The sequence below is a fragment of the Oncorhynchus keta genome, chromosome 24, assembly GCF_023373465.1.
Source record: "Oncorhynchus keta strain PuntledgeMale-10-30-2019 chromosome 24, Oket_V2, whole genome shotgun sequence".
In the NCBI taxonomy this organism is placed as follows: Eukaryota; Metazoa; Chordata; class Actinopteri; order Salmoniformes; family Salmonidae; genus Oncorhynchus; species Oncorhynchus keta.
This window is the reverse complement of record NC_068444.1, coordinates 38292343-38316310: the sequence shown is the minus strand read 5'-3', so window position 1 is coordinate 38316310 and position 23968 is coordinate 38292343. Positions and strand designations below refer to the sequence as shown.

Sequence of the window (23968 nt, the reverse complement as noted above, 5' to 3'; positions counted from 1 at the left end):
CGGGCAGACCTCTGCACTCTAGTTATGAATGGGTCTCCCTCTGCCAAATGGACGCATGGTATGACACACTGAGGGCAACGGGCAGCAAAAGGGCTGACCACAGATCTCTGAGATATACTGCAGCAGATAACTTTGATTGTAAACTACATCAAACCACATTTTTTACAAATATTTGTTGAGGGAGAGCAGCTATATTGGTCCGCTAATACAGGACTAGTGAAGGCCCAGTGCACTACTTTGGTAATTTTACATTTTGATTCTTCAAGGGGTGCTGCGGCACCCCCGGCACCTCTACTTCTCTCAGCTACGATTCCTTGCCTATGTAACAGACATATTTGGGAAATGGAACGAACTGACGGAAAGCAGGCAGGGGAAATACAAAAACATTCTACAGATGAGTAACCGAATAAGTGGATTCAGAGGGAAGAATTTTTACTGCGGGGGAAAAAAGTATTTCAAAAGCAAACCATGTTCCCTTCCCTCGGCTGTGTATGTTTCTAACCGAAAACGGCATCAATAAGTGTCCCACACGAGTGATGAGTGCTCACCTCTAATGCTTGGAAGAGCATTTTGGGATCTACTTCCCAATCCGTTTGACTGTGATCCTGGCTCAGTTGATATGCCGGTAGGTGAAATCAAACATCTGATCGAGCTGTAATGTGACCGAATGCTGCAGACAACGCATTCACGGGTCCCCACGGAGGAGTTTTGGTTCCTGACTCAAATGGAATAACCTTCCGTCTCATTCTGAGCATTAAAACTCAACGGTACCTTTCGCCAGCTCACATCTGTGTGAAGCTGGATTCAGTGCTCTCATCTGCATTAAAAAACAAATATCAACCCAGGTTGGATGTGACAGCAGAGATGAGGTGTGTCCTGTTGACCACGCCCCCTGACTTTGAGAAGTTCCGACACAACATGCATCAATCACACCCATCTCCTTAGTGGTGGTGAGATAAGAGACATTATGTCATTTGCAATTGACTGTCATAGTCCCACGTTAAAAGTATGTGATGGTGAGTTGAGAAGACAATCAGACATACTGTTAGAATGTTTTTCAATTGTGGGCAATAGCCTCGAATAAAACAGTTAACTTTGGCTGTAAAATTACCCTTTTTTCCCCACACTGTTGGGGTCGCGAGGGTTTTCAGAACCCCTGCTGTAATTGGGTTACTGTATATCTATTTTCTAAAAACATATTTTTGTTTCAGCAACCAGAAGTAAATAAAATGTAACGGATAAAAACAAACAGCATAATTGGAATCAATATAATTTGTAGATTAGATTTAGCTACAATATCACAAAGAAATATGAAGTCATCGAGCCCTGCAAGTACCACATGTGGATCGCGATTTCTCTGGAATAGTCTTTTAGTCTACAAGCGAATGTAGATAAGTAACCGAACATTGAAAATGATTAGGCCTACGTTGAGACGCAGCCGTCGCCACAGGTGGAACGCTATTTCTCAGAAATAGCCTTTTTAATAAATGACTCCTAAACACTCCTAATACACACATTATTATTATTATTATTATTATTCTTCCCAAAGACAGTTTGAACTGATACTGACTGTAGGTAGACATGCATCCTCCTGACACGTGGAGAGAATGGCAGGAAGTTAGGGCTAGCTGTTGTAAACACACACACACACCGACACACACATATTCGCTGTCTGTCTTCCATATACTGACAGTAAAGTACATATAGTACATTATTTCATTTGATCAGGTCCAGGTCGGCCATATCCCGGGTGGGGGCACAATAATACATAATAATGGACCACAAAGCAGCTCTAGTGCAATCTTGGGGTATGAGCTGCCTGTCGTGTTGAGTCTAACAAAGGAGGGAAATGGGTTGGAGGGCTCTGTGTGTGTGTGTGTGTGTGTGTGTGTGTGTGTGTGTGTGTGTGTGTGTGTGTTGGGTTGGGTGGGGGGGGGTAGGTGAAGCGTTGCTCGTCAACAGAGTGAGTGATTCCCATAGAAGATGGAGGAGTGTTCCTCCCTCTCCTCCGTCCTCCCTCCATCCTCTCTCCTGTGTAATTTATCAGCTTGTTATATAATATAATAATAATATTATTATAGCTTGTTGTGTGTGTGTGTGCGTGCGTGCGTGCGTGCGTGCGTGCGTGCGTGCGTGCGTGCGTGCGTGCGTGCGCCCCTCGCGTGTGTGAGGTGGTGTGGCATGCGGAGAATGAATTCCGATTCCCCCTTCTTGAGACGGCCAAGTGCATCCCTAACTGACAGCAGCAGTCCCTAGCTAATCGCATTAAAAAGTTTCCCCCAACAGTGAATTTTAGGGCTAACACACAGCGGGTGACTTTAGGACTGTTTATCAGGGAAATGTATCTCTGTCACGGAGGCTGCTGTGACATGAAGCTCCACCTGTCTCCCTGGCTGTGCTCATGCCCTTTTCTGCTCTTGCACACTGTGTGTGTCTGTACCTTTTTGCCTGTCTCTGTTCCTTCATATGTGCACATCTCTGTCCAGCATCTCTCTGTCTCTGTCTCTGTCTCTGTCTCTGTCTCTCTCTCTCTGTCTCTCTCTCTCTGTCTCTCTCTCTCTGTCTCTCTCTCTCTGTCTCTCTCTCTCTGTCTCTCTGTCTCTCTGTCTCTCTCTGTGTGTGTGTGTGCACTGTCCCTGCGGTCCTCCGGGTATCAACTGACCGGCCGATCAGACTATTTATCTCTGGTCTTTTATGATGAGCAAATGGAGTCTTTTTTTCTGTCAAACTCTGTCACAAACTTTAATCATGTTTTTGATGAAATCTCTGTCTCTGTCTCTTCCCTCTCTGCAGCAGCTCTCTTGTGGATTTGGCTCAGAGCCTGTCTCTCCTCTCCTCTCTGTCTCTGTCTCTGTCTCATCTGTCTTTCTGTCTCTCTCTCTGTGTGTCTCAGATTATACTCTTTCAGTGCAAAGGGTTTCCCCGGGCATATGCTGAGGCCATTTCATATTGTTCCATCAATCGTGCCCTTCCCACCCCTTCTCACCATTTTCCTCTGCCCCTGGAGGCAGAGAATAGCAGCCCGGGTTATTTTCACTGGTTGTCTTTTATGAAGCCCTTAACACTACGGGTTGAAAATGGCAGATTTGGGCTCTGACAAGTGCCGACATTGGAACGCAGTGGCTGTACAGTGTGTTAGAAATGACGTCAGAGCTCAGGCTCTGCACTTTCCAGCTCTGTAATGGTTTTGACTGACAGCCGTTCTGAACTTGAGCACGCCACAAGAAGTTGCCCCCCCCCCCCCACAATTGTTTGGTTGTCTGAGTGAGGGAAACGCTGTACATTTAAGAGGACTCGATGTATTTTGAAAGATGATACGTTGAGGATTGTAGTAAACACCGCTTCGATGTCGTACAAGCAAGACAAAACACCCGTTAGTCCAAATGTGCACTTCACATTTTCCATATCATAAAACTCATGTCAGATACAGTGTCCAAGTTGATGATCACTATGTTTGAATGTACAGTTGCAATATGACATGGTGTCAAACAAACCCTAAGGTTGTTCTGAACAGAATGTAATGTAATGTAACAGAATGAGCCGTCTATTGTGAAGAAAATATGGCGTGGAACACGCACCTGGATGACCTCATGACCATTCTATGCCCACCAACGTTACAATCTGTTTCTCTGAATGGACTTGTGAAAGCCTAACTCTGTGAAGTCGCATTCTATAACTTAGCTAGTCATGCTGGTAATAGAACAAACCTGACCCAGATTGCGATTTGTGATGGTCCGTGTTTGGATTGGGTAAGCAATACCAGTATTTTTGTGACGGGGGGGCTTTCCGGGTTGTGTTCCACCTGTGCTTTCTCTAATTCTTCGACGGCACAACTAGGAGAGGTGAAATAAGCACCGTATAGTTGAAGCCTCTTCTTTGAGTCATGAAAGAGCATTTAAATCCCTTAGGATAAAATTGAGTTACGTGTTTTACATCTGACCGCGACGTCATGCATATGCTCTTCATAATTCTTCTGTAAGAAACATTTCAATGAAGCCCTATCCAAATAGGACAATTCCCACGAGTGTAAAGGGTTTATCTGTCCTGCTTTAATCAATGATTCTATGAAAGCTCAGCAAAGTCACTGTTTGTGGATTTCGGGAGGGGGGCGGCCCGTATACCGGAATGTCCGCACAGTGCTGCAGGAAAATTGGGCGTCTCCTCCTTTGAATCCCGGAAGGAAAAATAGCTTTGGAGTTCCCACTAATAGAGTCGGCTTATTCATGTGTTATAGCGGTGAATTCTACGATGCGATAAGCCAGACCCATGAAGCACTGCAGTAGCACTGAGCTCTGACAAGCGTGACTGCCATCTGACTAGCCACAAGGGTAGAGTCGAAGAGGAGAGGTTAGGACGTGTGCAGTTAGCTGCGTGGTAGTTTTTCCTTGAGGTTGAGTACTGTACCTCCCAGGAGATCCGTGAACTTCCACCAAGTAAATCAACCCTTAATTAACCAATTAGCCTGTGTTTATTATTCATGTTTTCTCAGGTGGAGAAGCTTAAGTGGAGGGTTGTGGGCATGGATTGTAGTGTATTCACTGTACATGATTACAGTCACTTTTATCTGCTCTCTGTGTACATAATCTCTTTGGTATTCTGTGTCATGTTGTTTAAAGCTGCTGTGTGCACTGTGTTGCTGAACTGTGGAGAGATCAAATATTCAATGTTTACGTTGCAGAAATAGCATCTGCCTCTCAAGAACTCTTGTGTAGTGGGCCAGCTGGGTTGATTTGAAGAGAGAAAACAAGGTGTGTGCGTGTGTGTGTGTGTGTGTGAGTGCGCAAGCTTGAATGTGTGTGTAGGTACTACTTGTGTGTTGGCGTGTATTTTGTGTCGTGTGTGTGTGTGTGCTTTGTCTGTGTGTGCATGCGCCTCTGTGTGTGTCTACATATACAGTATGTATGGAGTACGTTTGCTCCATTGCTCACTCTCTAATTAAGAGAGGCAGTGCTGCTGGCCTTAAGAGCAGCACACTGGGGACTGTCCCTTTGTTAAGCCCTATTATTACTTTCTGTTATTACTTCCTGCTTCTCTTTCTCTCCTTGCTCTCCCTCTTCTCTCCCCCTTCTCTCACCCTTCTCTCCCTCCTCTCCCCCTGCTCGCTAGCATCTCCCCCAGCTCTCCCCCTTCTCTTCACCTGCTCTCCCCCTTCTCTCACCCTTGTCTTCCTCCTCTCCCCCTGCTCGCTAGCATCTCCACCAGCTCTCCCCCTTCTCTTCACCTGCTCTCCCCTTCTCTCACCCTTCTCTTCCTCCTCTCCCCCTGCTCGCTAGCATCTCCCCCAGCTCTCCCCCTTCTCTCACCCTTCTCTCCCTCCTCTCCCCCTGCTCGCTAGCATCTCCCCCAGCTCTCCCCCTTCTCTTCACCTGCTCTCCCCCTTCTCTCACCCTTCTCTCCCTCCTCTCCCCCCTGCTCGCTAGCATCTCCACCAGCTCTCCCCCTTCTCTTCACCTGCTCTCCCCCAGCTCTCCCCCTTCTCTTCACCTGCTCTCCCCCAGCTCTCCCCCTTCTCTTCACCTGCTCTCCCCCAGCTCTCCCCCTTCTCTTCACCTGCTCTCCCCCAGCTCTCCCCCTTCTCTTCACCTGCTCTTCCCCAGCTCTCCCCCTTCTCTTCACCTGCTCTCCCCCAGCTCTCCCCCTTCTCTTCACCTGCTCTCCCCCAGCTCTCCCCCTTCTCTTCACCTGCTCTCCCCCAGCTCTCCCCCTTCTCTTCACCTGCTCTCCCCCTTCTCTCACCCTTCTCTTCCTCCTCTCCCCCTGCTCACTAGCATCTCCACCAGCTCTCCCCCTTCTCTCCCCCTTCTCTCACCCTTCTCTCCCTCCTCTCCCCCCTGCTCACTAGCATCTCCACCAGCTCTCCCCCTTCTCTCACCCTTCTCTCACCCTTCTCTCCCTCCTCTCCCCCCTGCTCACTAGCATCTCCACCAGCTCTCCCCCTTCTCTTCACCTGCTCTCCCCCTTCTCTTCACCTGCTCTCCCCCTTCTCTTCACCTGCTCTCCCCCAGCTCTCCCCCTTTTCTTCACCTGCTCTCCCCTAGCTCTCCCCCTTCTCTTCACCTGCTCTCCCCTTCTCTTCACCTGCTCTCCCCCAGCTCTCCCCCTTCTCTTCACCTGCTCTCCCCCAGCTCTCCCCAGCTCTTCACCTGCTCTCCCCCTTCTCTTCACCTGCTCTCCCCCAGCTCTCCCCCTTCTCTCTACCTGCTCTCCCCCTTCTCTTTACCTGCTCTCCCCTTTCTTCACCTGCTCTCCCCCAGCTCTCCCCCTTCTCTTTACCAGCTCTCCCCCTTCTCTTCACCTGCTCTCCCCCTTCTCTTCACCTGCTCTCCCCCTTCTCTTCACCTGTTCTCCCCAGCTCTCCCCCTTCTCTTCACCTGCTCTCCCCCTTCTCTTCACCTGCTCTCCCCAGCTCTCCCCCAGCTCTCCCCTTCGCTTTACCTGCTCTCCCCCTTCTCTTTACTTGCTCTCCCCCAGCTCTCCCCCTTCTCTTTACCAGCTCTCCCCCTTCTCTTCACCTGCTCTCCCCCTTCTCTTCACCTGCTCTCCCCAGCTCTCCCCCTTCTCTTCACCTGCTCTCCCCCTTCTCTTCACCTGCTCTACCCAGCTCTCCCCCTTCTCTTCACCTGCTCTCCCCCTTCTCCTCATCTGCTCTCCCCAGCTCTCCCCAGCTCTCCCCCTTCTCTTCACCTGCTCTCCCCCTTCTCTTCACCTGCTCTCCCCAGCTCTCCCCTTCTCTTCACCTGCTCTCCCCCAGCTCTCCCCTTCTCTTCACCTGCTCTCCCCCAGCTCTCCCCCTTCTCTTCACCTGCTCTCCCCAGCTCTCCCCTTCTCTTCACCTGCTCTCCCCTTCTCTTCACCTGCTCACCCTCAGCTCTCCCCCTTCACCTGCTCTCCCCCTTCTCTTCACCTGCTCTCCCCCTTCTCTTCACCTGCTCTCCCCCAGCTCTCCCCCTTCTCTTCACCTGCTCTCCCCCTTCTCTTCACCTGCTCTCCCAAAGATCTTCCCCTTCTCTTCACCTGCTCTCCCCCTTCTCTTCACCTGCTCTCCCCAGCTCTCCCCCTTCTCTTCACCTGCTCTCCCCCAGCTCTCCCCCTTCTCTTCACCTGATCTGCCCCAGCTCTCCCTGTTCTCTTCCCCCTCTCCACCTGCTCTCCCCCTGCTCTGCCCCAGCTCTCCCTATTCTCTTCCCCCTCTCCACCTACTCCCCCTGCTCTCCTCTGCTCTCCACCTGCTCTCCCCCTGCTCTGCCCCAGCTCTCCCTGTTCTCTTCCCCTCTCCACCTGCTCCCCCTGCTCTCCACCTGCTCTCCCCCTGCTCTGCCCCAGCTCTCCATGTTCTCTTCCCCCTCGCCACCTTCTCCCCCTGCTCTCCACCTGCTCTCCCCTGCTCCCCTGCTCTCCTCTGCTCTTCACTTGCTCTCCCCCAGCTCTCCCCTTCTCTTCACCTGCTCTCCCTCAGATCTCCCCTTCACCTGCACTCCCCTTCTCTTCACCTGCTCTCCCCAGCTCTCCCCCTTCACCTGCTCTCCCCCAGCTCTCCCCCTTCTCTTCACCTGCTCTCCCCCAGCTCTCCCCCTTCACCTGCTCTCCCCCTGCTCTCCCCTGCTCTGCCCCAGCTCTCCCTGTTCTCTTCCCCCTCCACCTGCTCTCCCCTGCTCTGCCCCAGCTCTCCCTATTCTCTTCCCCCTCTCCACCTACTCCCCCTGCTCTCCTCTGCTCTCCACCTGCTCTCCCCTGCTCTGCCCCAGCTCTCCCTGTTCTCTTCCCCCTCTCCACCTGCTCCCCCTGCTCTCCCCCTGCTCTCCCCCTGCTCTGCCCCAGCTCTCCCTGTTCTCTTCCCCCTCTCCTCCTGCTCCCCTGCTCTCCACCTGCTCTCCCCTGCTCCCCCTGCTCTCCTCTGCTCTCCACCTGCTCTCCACCTGCTCTGCCCCAGCTCTCCCTGTTCTCTTCCCCCTCTCCACCTGCTCCCCCTGCTTTCCACCTGCTCTCCCCCTGCTCCCCCTACTCTCCTCTGCTCTCCACCTGCTCTCCCCCTGCTCTGCCCCAGCTCTCCCTGTTCTCTTCCCCCTCTCTACCTGCTCCCCCTGCTCTCCACCTGCTCTCCCCCTGCTCTGCCCCAGCTCTCCCTGTTCTCTTCCCCCTCTCCACCTGCTCCCCCTGCTCTCCCCTGCTCTCCACCTGCTCCCGCTGCTCCCCCTGCTCTCCCCTGCTCCCCCTGCTCTGTGTTTAATGGCACTGCATTACTCCAGGGAGAGGCAGCACCGGGTAATAGGCAGTAAATGAGTACTTATGCACTATGTGTCAGCCCCTTCAGCACAGACTATGCTTCAAAACAGGCCCCGCTGCTCTAGTGTTGTTCCTACTTATTGCCACCTTGCTGCCTTCAATCTGTTCTACATTACAACAACCACTATTATCTGGGACGTGAAGGCTCGGAAATTAAGATGAACTAAAATGGCATTATCTCAATAGGCAATACCCAGTGAAGTGGAGGACACAAGTAACAGTTTGTTGTAAATGCAGACTGAGCTTGGTCACCCAGGACACACCAGACTAGGGTGTCGCCAATGACACAATTTACTGAGGTGGTGGTCACGGAGTGTGTCGACACAAGGCTGCAATAAGCCCGTTCTCCATTCGGACTGCATAGTAATTAGGGGATTTAGGAAGTTCTTCTGAATGTGAAACATGGAGCAAATGAAGTACTTTGAAAATGAAGTGTGTACTTATCTGCTCAGATAAGGTACAATATCATCTTGTGTCTAGCCAATCCCCATAATAATCCCTTTACAACATGACTCTGGTTTCATTTTTACACTGCCTGGCCGGCCTTGGAATTAAGGGCAGCTAAGCCTAGCGAGGCCGGGCCACACTACTCTCTAGACACTTTTTGTCCTTATGTAGTCAAAGACAATGAGAGAGCTGTTGCTGAGCCTTTTGTGTGCTTGGAGAGGAAGAGTTTTTTTTTTTGGGGGGCAGCGGGGGTTGAGTGAGGTTGAGTGACGGCCCAAGTGCATGATTGCATATGCTTAGAAATGTACTACTTTGGACACCTTTTTATTGTGAGTTAGTGATGATGTGGGTTTAGACAGTGGATAATGTCCTCGTCTTACCTCAGCCTCAGAGTCCTTCAGATCTTCGAATACTGTCAGTTTAATAGGTGCTGCCGTACAACTTACCACCGATTGACATGGAAGACCTCACACCAGTAGAAGGCCAATCAATACAGATATGACCCTTTTGTGTCATGGCTGTCCGTTGTGGATACTGCTGCATTTTACCTTCCTTCACTGGAAGGTGCAGCGACATCACGTAGTCCACAGTGTTCACGTTTTCAAAAAATTGTCCGAATAGAGAGTAGGGTGCTATTGCAGACCCTACAGTATGTCCTGTCCCCCCTGGCTACGGCTTAATGTGAGCGCCTTCCGTCTGAGCCTCTTTATGCTACATTTCCCTCAGGCCCTAGGGTGTTACGTCAGTCAGACTTCATTTGATGAGAATTGACATTCCAGCCTCGCTTTTGCAGTCACGTAGGGCTTATGACAATATATACCTGTACGTCATACGGATGTGGTACTGGGGATGTTAAACACCCCAATAGTTGTTGAGATCTGATATTCTACACAGTGCAAGACAAGGCGTAGGTCAATGTCACATCGTCAACCAATCACATTTGTCAAATCCTTTCGCGCTAAATTCCAGCGTGACATGGAGAGGACAGTTATAAGGACTTACAAACAGCGACCGTCTAACAAAGAGCTACAACAGTAAGTAAATAGCTGTATTAGACAGAGATATTTTGCCAAGCTTGTGAGGCTCTTCATCCTCATTGGTTGCTCAATTCAACATCTTTTCTGCTACTTCACTCAATCCAGTCTTAAAAGTCTCCCTTCCCAGCTGTTCTACATTCCCTGAGACCAACCAGAAATGTTTCCTTGGCCAAATATTCCCAGATTGTCCTAAGAAAAAAGCCACACATGCGGTCTGTCGTTTCTGCATCACTACATTTTGTTGGCTAGGTATGCTTCAGAAGCTCGCTTGACGGAGGGATGTTTTGTGGGGTGAGATGCTGCCCCAAAAAGGATTAATGTGGCCCACACTGTCCCGAGAATGTTCCGCAAAATCATCCTGCTGTCTCACATTTGGGTGTTTTTAAATGTGGTCACCCTATCAGTCACCCTCTGTTGGCCATTTCCTGGTCCAGATCGGCTGGCTGGAGCTGACTGGAGTGCCAGGAGCCTGCGGAGCCGTCAGCTGCCCACCTGGGCATGAAACAGAGTGGGGGGATGTTAGCAGATTTAGCTTGCTGCTCCTGGTACTCTGACGTTGTCTGCAGCCAAGTGCCGGCAATAATTCACGGGTGAAGAGGGGGAAACAGAGGAGAGGAGGCGGCCTGGCGCCCCACTGCAGGTGTGGACGGTGACTATGGGGAAAGGGGGAGGGGGCACGGATCCTCCCCATGGCCAGGGATTCTCCGTTACCTCTAAGCAGATTCAGTTACTAGTATAGGTATAGGTGTAGCGCTGTAAATATGCATGTCGAGTTGATTTTACAGGTGCAGGTAAAAGATCATATGAAAGTAATGTATGCTGGCTGTCTCCATGGGTCAGGGCGTTCTGATAGGGAGTTCTTATGGGCACGAGTCTGTGCTCAGAGGTGTTTGACCTGTCATCAGAGAAGAATGCAGCGTCTTCCGTCGTTTCTGACTGGGGTCCACTGCTCAGATCAATGTGAGCTTTTCTGTGTGGGTTCATTCAATTGGCACTTCATTGTCTACTGGCCAAGAAAATTCATCACTGTTGGTTCTGGATGGGTTGATGGACTCGAGCAGCATTTCTCAACATTTCTGATCCCAGGGACCGTCAAGCTATAGTTCTCCTTCAAGTTAGGATTCTCCTCCAAGTAGTTATCCGACGGAGCGTTCAGCAACATCTTTGGGGCCGGTGCCGGTCCAAGAACCAGGGGATGAGGATTACTTGAAGAGAGCGTCTAAACTGGAGACGAGAGAGAATTTCCTATGCTGCTCTGACAGAGAAGAACCCATGGGGTCTCTGGCCTCAGAGGGCCTACCCTCTCTTACCCTCTCCTCCACACTACAATTAGCCTTGATTCACTGGCTTATTTCTGATGAGCTCTCCTTACCCTCCTTCACTTACCCAGTCACCCATGATGCTCTCCTCTGGGCTCTCTCTCTCTCTCTCTCTCTCTCGCTCTCTCGCTCTCTCGCTCTCTCCTCTGGCTCTCTCTCTATCTCCTCACTCAAGAGGCCTTGAAAGTGAAAACGTCAAGGCCTCTCACAGGAATAAGAGAGAAATCAAGCTTCTCACAGTGCTGGGGGGAGTTTTATCAAACAGATCAACACGATGGATTTGCCCAGTCATGTGTCGTTGACATTGGCATATTTCAATTCCCCACTTTACCTAAGGCACATTCTTGATTGCCTGACATGGTGATACTAGGTTCTGCCCAATTTTCTCGCGAGCTGATCTAATGGCCTTAATAATCAATGTGTAGGGTTTTTAAAATTCTAAATCCAATTACCGTCCATGATGGTGAGTCGTATTTTAAAGCCGATCTCTATGGATGAAGTAACCCGGTTGAAAATGGAGTGCATTTGTTCATATCACCCCCCCCCCCACCCCACCCCTTTCCCCGCCAGTGACAGAGAGCAATTTGCGTTGACAGATCAATTTGTTTCCCAGTGGGCCTCAAATTGGAAACCTGCACTTCCGTGTTTGAACATTTCTCACACTCAAAATAAGGTCAATTAATTAGCCCGAGTGCCAACTATGAGTCTCTTGGGCCACGGTCAGTAAATAAAATAAAAAAAGCATTGAAAACAAATGAACTGTGTGTGTTGTTTTATCAGTGCTTGAGCCGGGTGATTCCCCATAGACTCTTTATGACCCAGTCATAAAGACACTCCTTGCTGTACTGCTCCTGTGCTGGTCTTTGGTCTGTTAGCCAGAGGAGTACAGTTAGGTCCTTGTTGACAGAAGCATTAGTAAAGCCCAGTGTTTTCCCTCTCTGCCTCTCTGCCTGACTGCCTCCAGGCTAAAGGCCCAGCAGCCCCAAGAGTAGGGCCCCAACACCAGGCACGGGTCTTCCCCAGCCCAGCCATCCTCCATTCCCCATTGGCCCCCTGTGCTCCCTCCTGTCTGCAGGCGGACACCCCCACTCGGTCACCACAGCTCCCTCACACACCATCATACTGAGAGGTCCAAACGTTTCAAATCAAATCAAATCAAATCACATTTTATTTGTCACATACACATGGTTAGCAGATGTTAATGCGAGTGTAGCGAAATGCTTGTGCTTCTAGTTCCGACAATGCAGTAATAACCAACAAGTAATCTAGCTAACAATTCCAAAACTACTACCTTATAGACACAAGTGTAAGGGGATAAGAATATGTACATAAAGATATATGAGTGAGTGATGGTACAGAGCGGCATAGGCAAGATACAGTACATGGTATTGAGTGCAGTATATACATATGAGATGAGCATGTAAACAAAGTGGCATAGTTAAAGTGGCTAGTGATACATGTATTACATAAAGATGCATTAGATGATATAGAGTACAGTATATACATATACATATGAGATGAATAATGTAGGGTATGTAAACATTATATTAGGTAGCATTGTTTAAAGTGGCTAGTGATACATGTATTACATAAAGATGCAGTAGATGATATAGAGTACAGTATATACATATACATATGAGATGAATAATGTAATGTAAACATTATATTAGGTAGCATTGTTTAAAGTGGCTAGTGATATATTTTACATAATTTCCCATCAATTCCCATTATTAAAGTGGCTGGAGTTGAGTCAGTGTGTTGGCAGCAGCCACTCAATGTTAGTGGTGGCTGTTTAACAGTCTGATGGCCTTGAGATAGAAGCTGTTTTTCAGTCTCTCGGTCCCAGCTTTGATGCACCTGTACTGACCTCGCCTTCTGGATGATAGCGGGGTGAACAGGCAGTGGCTCGGGTGGTTGTTGTCCTTGATGATCTTTATGGCCTTCCTGTGACATCGGGTGGTGTAGGTGTCCTGGAGGGCAGGTAGTTTGCCCCCGGTGATGCGTTGTGCAGACCTCACTACCCTCTGGAGAGCCTTACGGTTGTGGGCGGAGCAGTTGCCGTACCAGGCGGTGATACAGCCCGACAGGATGCTCTCGATTGTGCATCTGTAGAAGTTTGTGAGTGCTTTTGGTGACAAGCCAAATTTCTTCAGCCTCCTGAGGTTGAAGAGGCGCTGCTGCGCCTTTTTCACGATGCTGTCTGTGTGGGTGGACCAATTCACTTTGTCTGTGATGTGTATGCCGAGGAACTTAAAACTTACGACCCTCTCCACTACTGTTCCATCAATGTGGATAGGGGGGTGTTCCCTCTGCTGTTTCCTGAAGTCCACAATCATCTCCTTAGTTTTGTTGACGTTGAGTGTGAGGTTATTTTCCTGACACCACACTCCGAGGGCCCTCACCTCCTCCCTGTAGGCCGTCTCGTCGTTGTTGGTAATCAAGCCTACGTTGGGAACCAGTGCAAAACGGATCCCCCGGGAACCGAAAGAAAGTCTGACTTCTATTAATCAGCTGGGCCGGATGCACGGGCCCCCTGCTGCAGGGCGACACCAGACCAGGGAGAGGGGAGGAGAGTGGGGGCGGTGCAAATAAGGGCTAATGCTGTGCTGCTACCAGGGAGAAAAACACAGAGAGCTGGCTGGGGAGATGGACAGTGAGGATGGAGGGACCAGACTAGGGGGAGAGGAGAGGGGGTGGCACAAATGAGCCACCACCACCACAACACAGAAAGAACTGAAGGATGGGGGGGGTGAATCAGAGGGTGAGAGGGTGGGGGGGGAATCAGAGGGTGAGAGAGGAAGAGGGCAGCGAGAAGGGGATGTGGGGAGGTGGAGGTCTGTTCCCTCATGGAGGATTGTGTGTGTGTAGTGTGGTGGTGCCCTTCTACCATCCCAGCTCTCTCCTTAACACAACTGGCAATTAACCACTCTAGTAACTGGGTAGGATTTATTGTCTTACATTAGTTAACGATTTTAGCCTCCCCACATGACCCGGAATATGGTGATTAATTGTGTGCTGTATTCGCAATGCTGGCAGGTATATTTTCAATTAGCTCGCCATCACCTGATCAACATTATCTTACATGCCTGTACAATGTCACGGATCACATACGTGAAACGGCACAGTGGAAAATTGCACAGTGTGATTCTTTGTGTGGACACGGCGGAGCTGTATATTTGACTGTATATTTGTATTTGACTGTATATTTGTATAAAGTACTGTATTCAAGTGAATCTCTCCGATGGTTGAATACAGCTCATGTGTTGGCCTCTCTTTTTGCAACGCGAAACTCATCGTGTATATTTCTTATCCTCGGTCACACCGGCTGAACATGAGCTTCCTGTCTTCTTCTCGCCGCTCCTCACTACCGTGATTTGTTCTTGGTAGTCGGGCACAAGCATTTCTGTGGCTGAGTTGGTGGGTCTCACTCTTGACCTTTCGCTCTGGCTTTTTTGAAGCTGCTTATGGGAACCCGCGAGTACCGTGTTCGCCACAAGTCTCCGAAGACATCGTTTTATGGACACAAACGTTGCTGAAGACTGATCTCTCCTCCGAAAGCCTGCAATGTGTCTCTGATAATGCAAGACACTGCAACGCTGCAAGAACAAAAGAGGCACGAGTGTTTTTTGTTGAGGTGCGGAGGGGCGTTTGCTGTAGGAGATGGGAGGATGAGAAGGGATTGAATTTAATAGAATTTATTTTTGGTTAACAGACATGCACAACACAATGTATAATGTGGACCCAGAGGATATCACTTGAAAGTATGGATTAAAACGTTTGTGATCCAAAGTGAGAAGGCAGGAGAACAGAGGGACGAGAAGGCAGGGGAAGCAGCGATGGATGGGGGAGATTGGCAGGATTCTATTAATGGGCCTGGTGGAGACAGGGGCCGGGGCCACACAGTTAAGTAATGATCTATGAGGCACACTCTTCTCTGGGATCACCCCCAATTGCGAAATGTTATTGCCATAAACAGATGTGTGCATATCATGAATGCATCTACATGAATTGGCCCATGGTGGTTTCAGGGGGGAACAGGGACACAGTGAGCAAGAGCAGAAAGTAAAGTATTTACTTTACTCCCAAAGTATTTACTGTGCTGGGCTGAGGATTACCAGCTGGGTGCCCGAGCATGGTGGGCAATGGCAACCCGAGCATTCTCTGGACCCAATTTTACTTTAACTACTGCTGTATGACCTTCATGCTGCTATGAAACACCGGTGTTTTAATGTAAGAAATAATGGCTTTTGTCTCTTCCCCATGCTGTACAAAGTTGTGGCCCATACAGAACCATATATTATGGAAAAGGGCATTATGTATTTAGGCCTGTGTCTGTAGTGTAGGATAATAAATGAGGTTGGCTGAGGGAGGGAGGGAGGGAGGGAGGGCTCGTCAGCCCAGTTTTGCTGTTTGCAGTGCTCAGCCATCGTCTGGGGGCCGAGGTATCTGACAAGGGGGAACATCTGGCGTCATTTCACCTATTAACCAGCCCTGGAATGGGATCTAGGAGGAAATAAGACACAAGCAGACATTTAAAACAAGATTATCTGTGCTGTAGATGACAATGTCTGTCTTTCATGTATCGAGCGCTACTGGCTACTGGCTATGCTTAACCTTAGAATGAAGACCCGTACGTGTAACTAAGCACTTCCTCGAATGCTGGATGGGAAGCTGATGTAGCACTGGAAACGGTGTTGTAACCCATGTGATCTCTCTCATGGAGCGACGCACCAAGCATATCTGGTATCGTAGCATCTGTCCACAGACTGTGGGATGCTCTGGCTAAAAATTAAGTTTGTTCCGGAGCACAGATGTTTTGTCAGTGATCATTTGGACAAATCACAATTTTGCAGGTGTTCACATCTTTTGAATTTCGGAAAGGGGAGGGGACATTTGGCTCATGAACTTGCAGAGAGAGGGGGGCGTATTAGAAATCAATTGTTTATGTTGTGCGTCATCATAGCATGGGGGTGTATGTGATTTGAGGTTAGGCCTATACACGATACATAAGGAGGGTGTTATCATAGGACTCCGAGTGAAAAGAGGGCTGTAATGTGTTAATGGCTAGTTCCATGCAAGCCCTAATTAGCAATGCAAACTGGCTTTGCCTCTGTTATCATCCTGCGAACGTCAAGCAATATGCTCTCCTCTTTATACGAGGGATGCTCTTCCTCTCCAGCAGCTTGGTTCACTGCAGCAGCAGGGGATTGAGACTGAGGCGGATTTTTACACCAAACTCATTTCAAATATATTAAAGTGAGCTTAATGCGCGAGCAAACCAATTTCGCTCTTTCTCTATCCCTGTCCCCTCAGCGTGTACAGATGTAGAAATGTAATCAACTTAGCGGGAACTAAAATTGCTGAGGTATCATTGTGCATATTTCAATTACCGTCTCATTGATTGTGTTACAGAATCAGTGGTGAAGCCACAGAGACACACTGTTTCTGTTCCGTTAGAGAGGAGCTTCTTCTAACACTGCAGAGCGTGTAGCACTGTTGTAGCTCGAGTCCGGTCTCACTTGCCTCGGTGTTGGATACATTTGTACTTGGTCTTAACTCAGTCTCCGATAGTGAGGACAGTGAGGACACCAGCTAAGACCAGCAGAGTAAAAAAAAATCATTAAAAAGCTCATAAAACTGCTTCACCAGGCAATATATATAAACTCTGTTCTTGAAACATTAATACAGTATCTTAACAGCCTTAATATCTATTATAGACATGTTTGCTCAGTGGTGAACCTATAGGTCTTCAGTGTGTGACAGGTTAGTACAGTGGTGAACCTATAGGCCTTCAGTGTGTGACAGGTTATTACAGTGGTGAACCTATAGGTCTTCAGTGTGTGACAGGTTATTACAGTGGTGAACCTATAGGTCTTCAGTGTGTGACAGGTTATTACAGTGGTGAACCTATAGGTCTTCAGTGTGTGACAGGTTAGTACAGTGGTGAACCTATAGGTCTTCAGTGTGTGACAGGTTAGTACAGTGGTGAACCTATAGGACCTTCAGTGTGTGACAGGTTAGTACAGTGGTGAACCTATAGGTCTTCAGTGTGTGACAGGTTAGTACAGTGGTGAACCTATAGGTCTTCAGTGCGTGACAGGTTAGTATAGTGGTGAACCTATAGGTCTTCAGTGTGTGACAGGTTAGTATAGTGGTGAACCTATAGGTCTTCAGTGTGTGACAGGTTAGTACAGTGGTGAACCTATAGGTCTTCAGTGTGTGACAGGTTATTACAGTGGTGAACCTATAGGTCTTCAGTGTGTGACAGGTTAGTACAGTGGTGAACCTATAGGTCTTCAGTGTGTGACAGGTTAGTACAGTGGTGAACCTATAGGTCTTCAGTGTGTGACAGGTTAGTACAGTGGTGAACCTATGGGTCTTTAGTGTGTGACAGGTTAGTACAGTGGTGAACCTATAGGCCTTCAGTGTGTGACAGGTTAGTACAGTGGTGAACCTATAGGCCTTCAGTGTGTGACAGGTTAGTACAGTGGTGAACCTATAGGTCTTCAGTGTGTGACAGGTTATTACAGTGGTGAACCTATAGGTCTTCAGTGTGTGACAGGTTAGTACAGTGGTGAACCTATAGGTCTTCAGTGTGTGACAGGTTAGTACAGTGGTGAACCTATAGGTCTTCAGTGTGTGACAGGTTAGTACAGTGGTGAACCTATAGGTCTTTAGTGTGACAGGTTAGTACAGTGGTGAACCTATAGGCCTTCAGTGTGTGACAGGTTAGTACAGTGGTGAACCTATAGGCCTTCAGTGTGTGACAGGTTAGTACAGTGGTGAACCTATAGGTCTTCAGTGTGTGACAGGTTAGTACAGTGGTGAACCTATAGGTCTTCAGTGTGTGACAGGTTAGTACAGTGGTGAACCTATAGGTCTTCAGTGTGTGACAGGTTAGTACAGTGGTGAACCTATAGGTCTTCAGTATGTGACAGGTTAGTACAGTAGTGAACCTATAGGTCTTCAGTATGTGACAGGTTAGTACAGTGGTGAACCTATAGGTCTTCAGTGTGTGACAGGTTAGTACAGTAGTGAACCTATAGGTCTTCAGTATGTGACAGGTTAGTACAGTGGTGAACCTATAGGTCTTCAGTATGTGACAGGTTAGTACAGTAGTGAACCTATAGGTCTTCAGTGTGTGACAGGTTAGTACAGTGGTGAACCTATAGGTCTTCAGTGTGTGACAGGTTAGTACAGTGGTGAACCTATAGGACCTTCAGTGTGTGACAGGTTAGTAGAGTGGTGAACCTATAGGTCTTCAGTGTGTGACAGGTTAGTACAGTAGTGAACCTATAGGTCTTCAGTGTGTGACAGGTTAGTACAGTGGTGAACCTATAGGACCTTCAGTGTGTGACAGGTTAGTAGAGTGAACCTATAGACCTTCAGTGTGTGACAGGTTAGTACAGTGGTGAACCTATAGGTCTTCGGTGTGTGACATTAGTACAGTAGTGAACCTATAGGTCTTCAGTGTGTGACAGGTTAGTACAGTGGTGAACCTATAGTTCTTCAGTGTGTGACATTAGGACAGTGGTGAACCTATAGGACCTTCAGTGTGTGACGGGTTAGTACAGTAGTGAACCTATAGGTCTTCAGTGTGTGACAGGTTAGTACAGTAGTGAACCTATAGGTCTTCAGTGTGTGACAGTTTAGTACAGTGGTGAACCTATAGGACCTTCAGTGTGTGACGGGTTAGTACAGTAGTGAACCTATAGGTCTTCAGTGTGTGACAGTTTAGGACAGTGGTGAACCTATAGGACCTTCAGTGTGTGACGGGTTAGTACAGTAGTGAACCTATAGGTCTTCAGTGTGTGACAGGTTAGTACAGTAGTGAACCTATAGGTCTTCAGTGTGTGACAGTTTAGTACAGTAGTGAACCTATAGACCTTCAGTGTGTGACAGGTTAGTACAGTGGTGAACCTATAGGACCTTCAGTGTGTGACAGGTTAGTACAGTGGTGAACCTATAGGACCTTCAGTGTGTGACAGGTTAGTACAGTGGTGAACCTATAGGACCTTCAGTGTGTGACAGGTTAGTATAGTGAACCTATAGGCCTTCAGTGTGTGACAGGTTAGTACAGTGGTGAACCTATAGGACCTTCAGTGTGTGACAGGTTAGTACAGTGGTGAACCTATAGGACCTTCAGTGTGTGACAGGTTAGTATAGTGAACCTATAGGTCTTCAGTGTGTGACAGGTTAGTACAGTGGTGAACCTATAGGACCTTCAGTGTGTGACAGGTTAGTATAGTGAACCTATAGACCTTCAGTGTGTGACAGGTTAGTACAGTGGTGAACCTATAGGTCTTCGGTGTGTGACATTAGTACAGTAGTGAACCTATAGGTCTTCAGTGTGTGACAGGTTAGTACAGTGGTGAACCTATAGTTCTTCAGTGTGTGACATTAGGACAGTGGTGAACCTATAGGACCTTCAGTGTGTGACGGGTTAGTACAGTGGTGAACCTATAGGTCTTCAGTGTGTGACATTAGTACAGTAGTGAACCTATAGAACCTTCAGTGTGTGACAGGTTAGTAGAGTGAACCTATAGACCTTCAGTGTGTGACAGGTTAGTACAGTGGTGAACCTATAGGTCTTCGGTGTGTGACATTAGTACAGTAGTGAACCTATAGGTCTTCAGTGTGTGACAGGTTAGTACAGTGGTGAACCTATAGTTCTTCAGTGTGTGACATTAGGACAGTGGTGAACCTATAGGACCTTCAGTGTGTGACGGGTTAGTACAGTAGTGAACCTATAGGTCTTCAGTGTGTGACAGGTTAGTACAGTGTGAACCTAGGTCTTCAGTGTGTGACAGTTTAGTACAGTGGTGAACCTATAGGACCTTCAGTGTGTGACGGGTTAGTACAGTAGTGAACCTATAGGTCTTCGTGTGACAGTTTAGGACAGTGGTGAACCTATAGGACCTTCAGTGTGTGACAGTGTGTGAACCTATAGGTCTTCAGTGTGTGACAGGTTAGTACAGTAGTGAACCTATAGGTCTTCAGTGTGTGACAGTTTAGTACAGTAGTGAACCTATAGACCTTCAGTGTGTGACAGGTTAGTACAGTGGTGAACCTATAGGACCTTCAGTGTGTGACAGGTTAGTACAGTGGTGAACCTATAGGACCTTCAGTGTGTGACAGGTTAGTATAGTGAACCTATAGGCCTTCAGTGTGTGACAGGTTAGTACAGTGGTGAACCTATAGGACCTTCAGTGTGTGACAGGTTAGTACAGTGGTGAACCTATAGGACCTTCAGTGTGTGACAGGTTAGTATAGTGAACCTATAGGTCTTCAGTGTGTGACAGGTTAGTACAGTGGTGAACCTATAGGACCTTCAGTGTGTGACAGGTTAGTATAGTGAACCTATAGACCTTCAGTGTGTGACAGGTTAGTACAGTGGTGAACCTATAGGTCTTCGGTGTGTGACATTAGTACAGTAGTGAACCTATAGGTCTTCAGTGTGTGACAGGTTAGTACAGTGGTGAACCTATAGTTCTTCAGTGTGTGACATTAGGACAGTGGTGAACCTATAGGACCTTCAGTGTGTGACGGGTTAGTACAGTGGTGAACCTATAGGTCTTCAGTGTGTGACATTAGTACAGTAGTGAACCTATAGGACCTTCAGTGTGTGACAGGTTAGTACAGTGGTGAACCTATAGGTCTTCAGTGTGTGACAGGTTAGTACAGTGGTGAACCTATAGGACCTTCAGTGTGTGACAGGTTAGTACAGTGGTGAACCTATAGGTCTTCAGTGTGTGACATTAGGACAGTGGTGAACCTATAGGACCTTCAGTGTGTGACAGGTTAGTACAGTGGTGAACCTATAGGTCTTCAGTGTGTGACAGTTTAGTACAGTGGTGAACCTATAGGACCTTCAGTGTGTGACAGGTTAGTACAGTGGTGAACCTATAGGACCTTCAGTGTGTGACAGGTTTGTACAGTGGTGAACCTATAGATCTTCAGTATGTGACAGGTTAGTACAGTGGTGAACCTATAGGTCTTTAGTGTGTGACAGGTTAGTACAGTGGTGAACCTATAGGTCTTTAGTGTGTGACAGGTTAGTACAGTGGTGAACCTATAGGTCTTCAGTGTGTGACAGGTTTGTACAGTGGTGAACCTATAGGTCTTTAGTGTGTGACAGGTTAGTACAGTGGTGAACCTATAGGTCTTCAGTATGTGACAGGTTAGTACAGTGGTGAACCTATAGGTCTTTAGTGTGTGACAGGTTAGTACAGTGGTGAACCTATAGGTCTTTAGTGTGTGACAGGTTAGTACAGTGGTGAACCTATAGGTCTTCAGTATGTGACAGGTTAGTACAGTGGTGAACCTATAGGTCTTCAGTGTGTGACAGGTTAGTACAGTAGTGAACCTATAGGTCTTCAGTGTGTGACAGTTTAGTACAGTGGTGAACCTATAGGACCTTCAGTGTGTGACGGGTTAGTACAGTAGTGAACCTATAGGTCTTCAGTGTGTGACAGTTTAGGACAGTGGTGAACCTATAGGTCTTCAGTGTGTGACAGGTTAGTACAGTAGTGAACCTATAGGTCTTCAGTGTGTGACAGTTTAGTACAGTAGTGAACCTATAGACCTTCAGTGTGTGACAGGTTAGTACAGTGGTGAACCTATAGGACCTTCAGTGTGTGACAGGTTAGTACAGTGGTGAACCTATAGGACCTTCAGTGTGTGACAGGTTAGTACAGTGGTGAACCTATAGGACCTTCAGTGTGTGACAGGTTAGTATAGTGAACCTATAGGCCTTCAGTGTGTGACAGGTTAGTACAGTGGTGAACCTATAGGACCTTCAGTGTGTGACAGGTTAGTACAGTGGTGAACCTATAGGACCTTCAGTGTGTGACAGGTTAGTATAGTGAACCTATAGGTCTTCAGTGTGTGACAGGTTAGTACAGTGGTGAACCTATAGGACCTTCAGTGTGTGACAGGTTAGTATAGTGAACCTATAGACCTTCAGTGTGTGACAGGTTAGTACAGTGGTGAACCTATAGGTCTTCGGTGTGTGACATTAGTACAGTAGTGAACCTATAGGTCTTCAGTGTGTGACAGGTTAGTACAGTGGTGAACCTATAGTTCTTCAGTGTGTGACATTAGGACAGTGGTGAACCTATAGGACCTTCAGTGTGTGACGGGTTAGTACAGTGGTGAACCTATAGGTCTTCAGTGTGTGACATTAGTACAGTAGTGAACCTATAGGACCTTCAGTGTGTGACAGGTTAGTACAGTGGTGAACCTATAGGTCTTCAGTGTGTGACAGGTTAGTACAGTGGTGAACCTATAGGACCTTCAGTGTGTGACAGGTTAGTACAGTGGTGAACCTATAGGTCTTCAGTGTGTGACATTAGGACAGTGGTGAACCTATAGGACCTTCAGTGTGTGACAGGTTAGTACAGTGGTGAACCTATAGGTCTTCAGTGTGTGACAGTTTAGTACAGTGGTGAACCTATAGGACCTTCAGTGTGTGACAGGTTAGTACAGTGGTGAACCTATAGGACCTTCAGTGTGTGACAGGTTTGTACAGTGGTGAACCTATAGATCTTCAGTATGTGACAGGTTAGTACAGTGGTGAACCTATAGGTCTTTAGTGTGTGACAGGTTAGTACAGTGGTGAACCTATAGGTCTTTAGTGTGTGACAGGTTAGTACAGTGGTGAACCTATAGGTCTTCAGTGTGTGACAGGTTTGTACAGTGGTGAACCTATAGGTCTTTAGTGTGTGACAGGTTAGTACAGTGGTGAACCTATAGGTCTTCAGTATGTGACAGGTTAGTACAGTGGTGAACCTATAGGTCTTTAGTGTGTGACAGGTTAGTACAGTGGTGAACCTATAGGTCTTTAGTGTGTGACAGGTTAGTACAGTGGTGAACCTATAGGTCTTCAGTATGTGACAGGTTAGTACAGTGGTGAACCTATAGGTCTTTAGTGTGTGACAGGTTAGTACAGTGGTGAACCTATAGGTCTTCAGTATGTGACAGGTTAGTACAGTGGTGAACCTATAGGTCTTTAGTGTGTGACAGGTTAGTACAGTGGTGAACCTATAGGTCTTCAGTATGTGACAGGTTAGTACAGTGGTGAACCTATAGGTCTTTAGTGTGTGACAGGTTAGTACAGTGGTGAACCTATAGGTCTTTAGTGTGTGACAGGTTAGTACAGTGGTGAACCTATAGGTCTTCAGTATGTGACAGGTTAGTACAGTGGTGAACCTATAGGTCTTTAGTGTGTGACAGGTTAGTACAGTGGTGAACCTATAGGTCTTCAGTATGTGACAGGTTAGTACAGTGGTGAACCTATAGGTCTTTAGTGTGTGACAGGTTAGTACAGTGGTGAACCTATAGGTTTTAGTGTGTGACAGGTTAGTACAGTGGTGAACCTATAGGTCTTCAGTATGTGACAGGTTAGTACAGTGGTGAACCTATAGGTCTTTAGTGTGTGACAGGTTAGTACAGTGGTGAACCTATAGGTCTTTAGTGTGTGACAGGTTAGTACAGTGGTGAACCTATAGGACCTTCAGTGTGTGACAGGTTAGTACAGTGGTGAACCTATAGGTCTTCAGTGTGTGACAGGTTAGTACAGTGGTGAACCTATATGTCTTCAGTGTGTGACAGGTTAGTACAGTGCTGAACCTATAGACCTTCAGTGTGTGACAGGTTAGTACAGTGGTGAACCTATAGGACCTTCAGTGTGTGACAGGTTAGTACAGTGGTGAACCTATATGTCTTCAGTGTGTGACAGGTTATTACAGTGGTGAACCTATAGTTCTTCAGTGTGTGACAGGTTCGTGATTCTGAAAGGAAAGCAACTGTAATACGAGTGTACTTACTGTATGTAGGAGAGTGCACTTTTTGTGAATCACATCGGGCCAGTGGTGTAGTGGA

General features: G+C 47.7%; 2 long non-coding RNA genes across 26 annotated transcripts; one reads left to right on the top strand and one right to left on the bottom strand.

Moving 5' to 3' along the window:
* The first annotated feature begins 16830 nt into the window (after positions 1 to 16830).
* On the top strand, positions 16831 to 23679 carry LOC127911455 (uncharacterized). 25 transcript variants are annotated; one of them, XR_008078600.1, is made up of 9 exons: positions 16831 to 16891; positions 17481 to 17588; positions 17797 to 17922; positions 21081 to 21182; positions 21267 to 21374; positions 22673 to 22774; positions 22859 to 22966; positions 23177 to 23260; positions 23512 to 23613. It is a non-coding gene; the product is annotated as an uncharacterized LOC127911455 (long non-coding RNA). The 25 variants fall into 25 exon arrangements; XR_008078605.1 differs by lacking the exon at positions 16831 to 16891 and adding an exon at positions 21207 to 21248 and having other exon boundaries at positions 17197 to 17588; positions 21081 to 21164; positions 21291 to 21374; XR_008078597.1 differs by lacking the exons at positions 16831 to 16891; positions 23512 to 23613 and adding an exon at positions 23639 to 23679 and having other exon boundaries at positions 17295 to 17588.
* Positions 17613 to 23683, bottom strand: LOC127911456 (uncharacterized). The gene is made up of 3 exons (XR_008078613.1): positions 23599 to 23683; positions 21201 to 21376; positions 17613 to 17790 (listed from the first exon to the last, which is right to left on the bottom strand). It is a non-coding gene; the product is annotated as an uncharacterized LOC127911456 (long non-coding RNA).
* Positions 23684 to 23968: the final 285 nt, after the last annotated feature.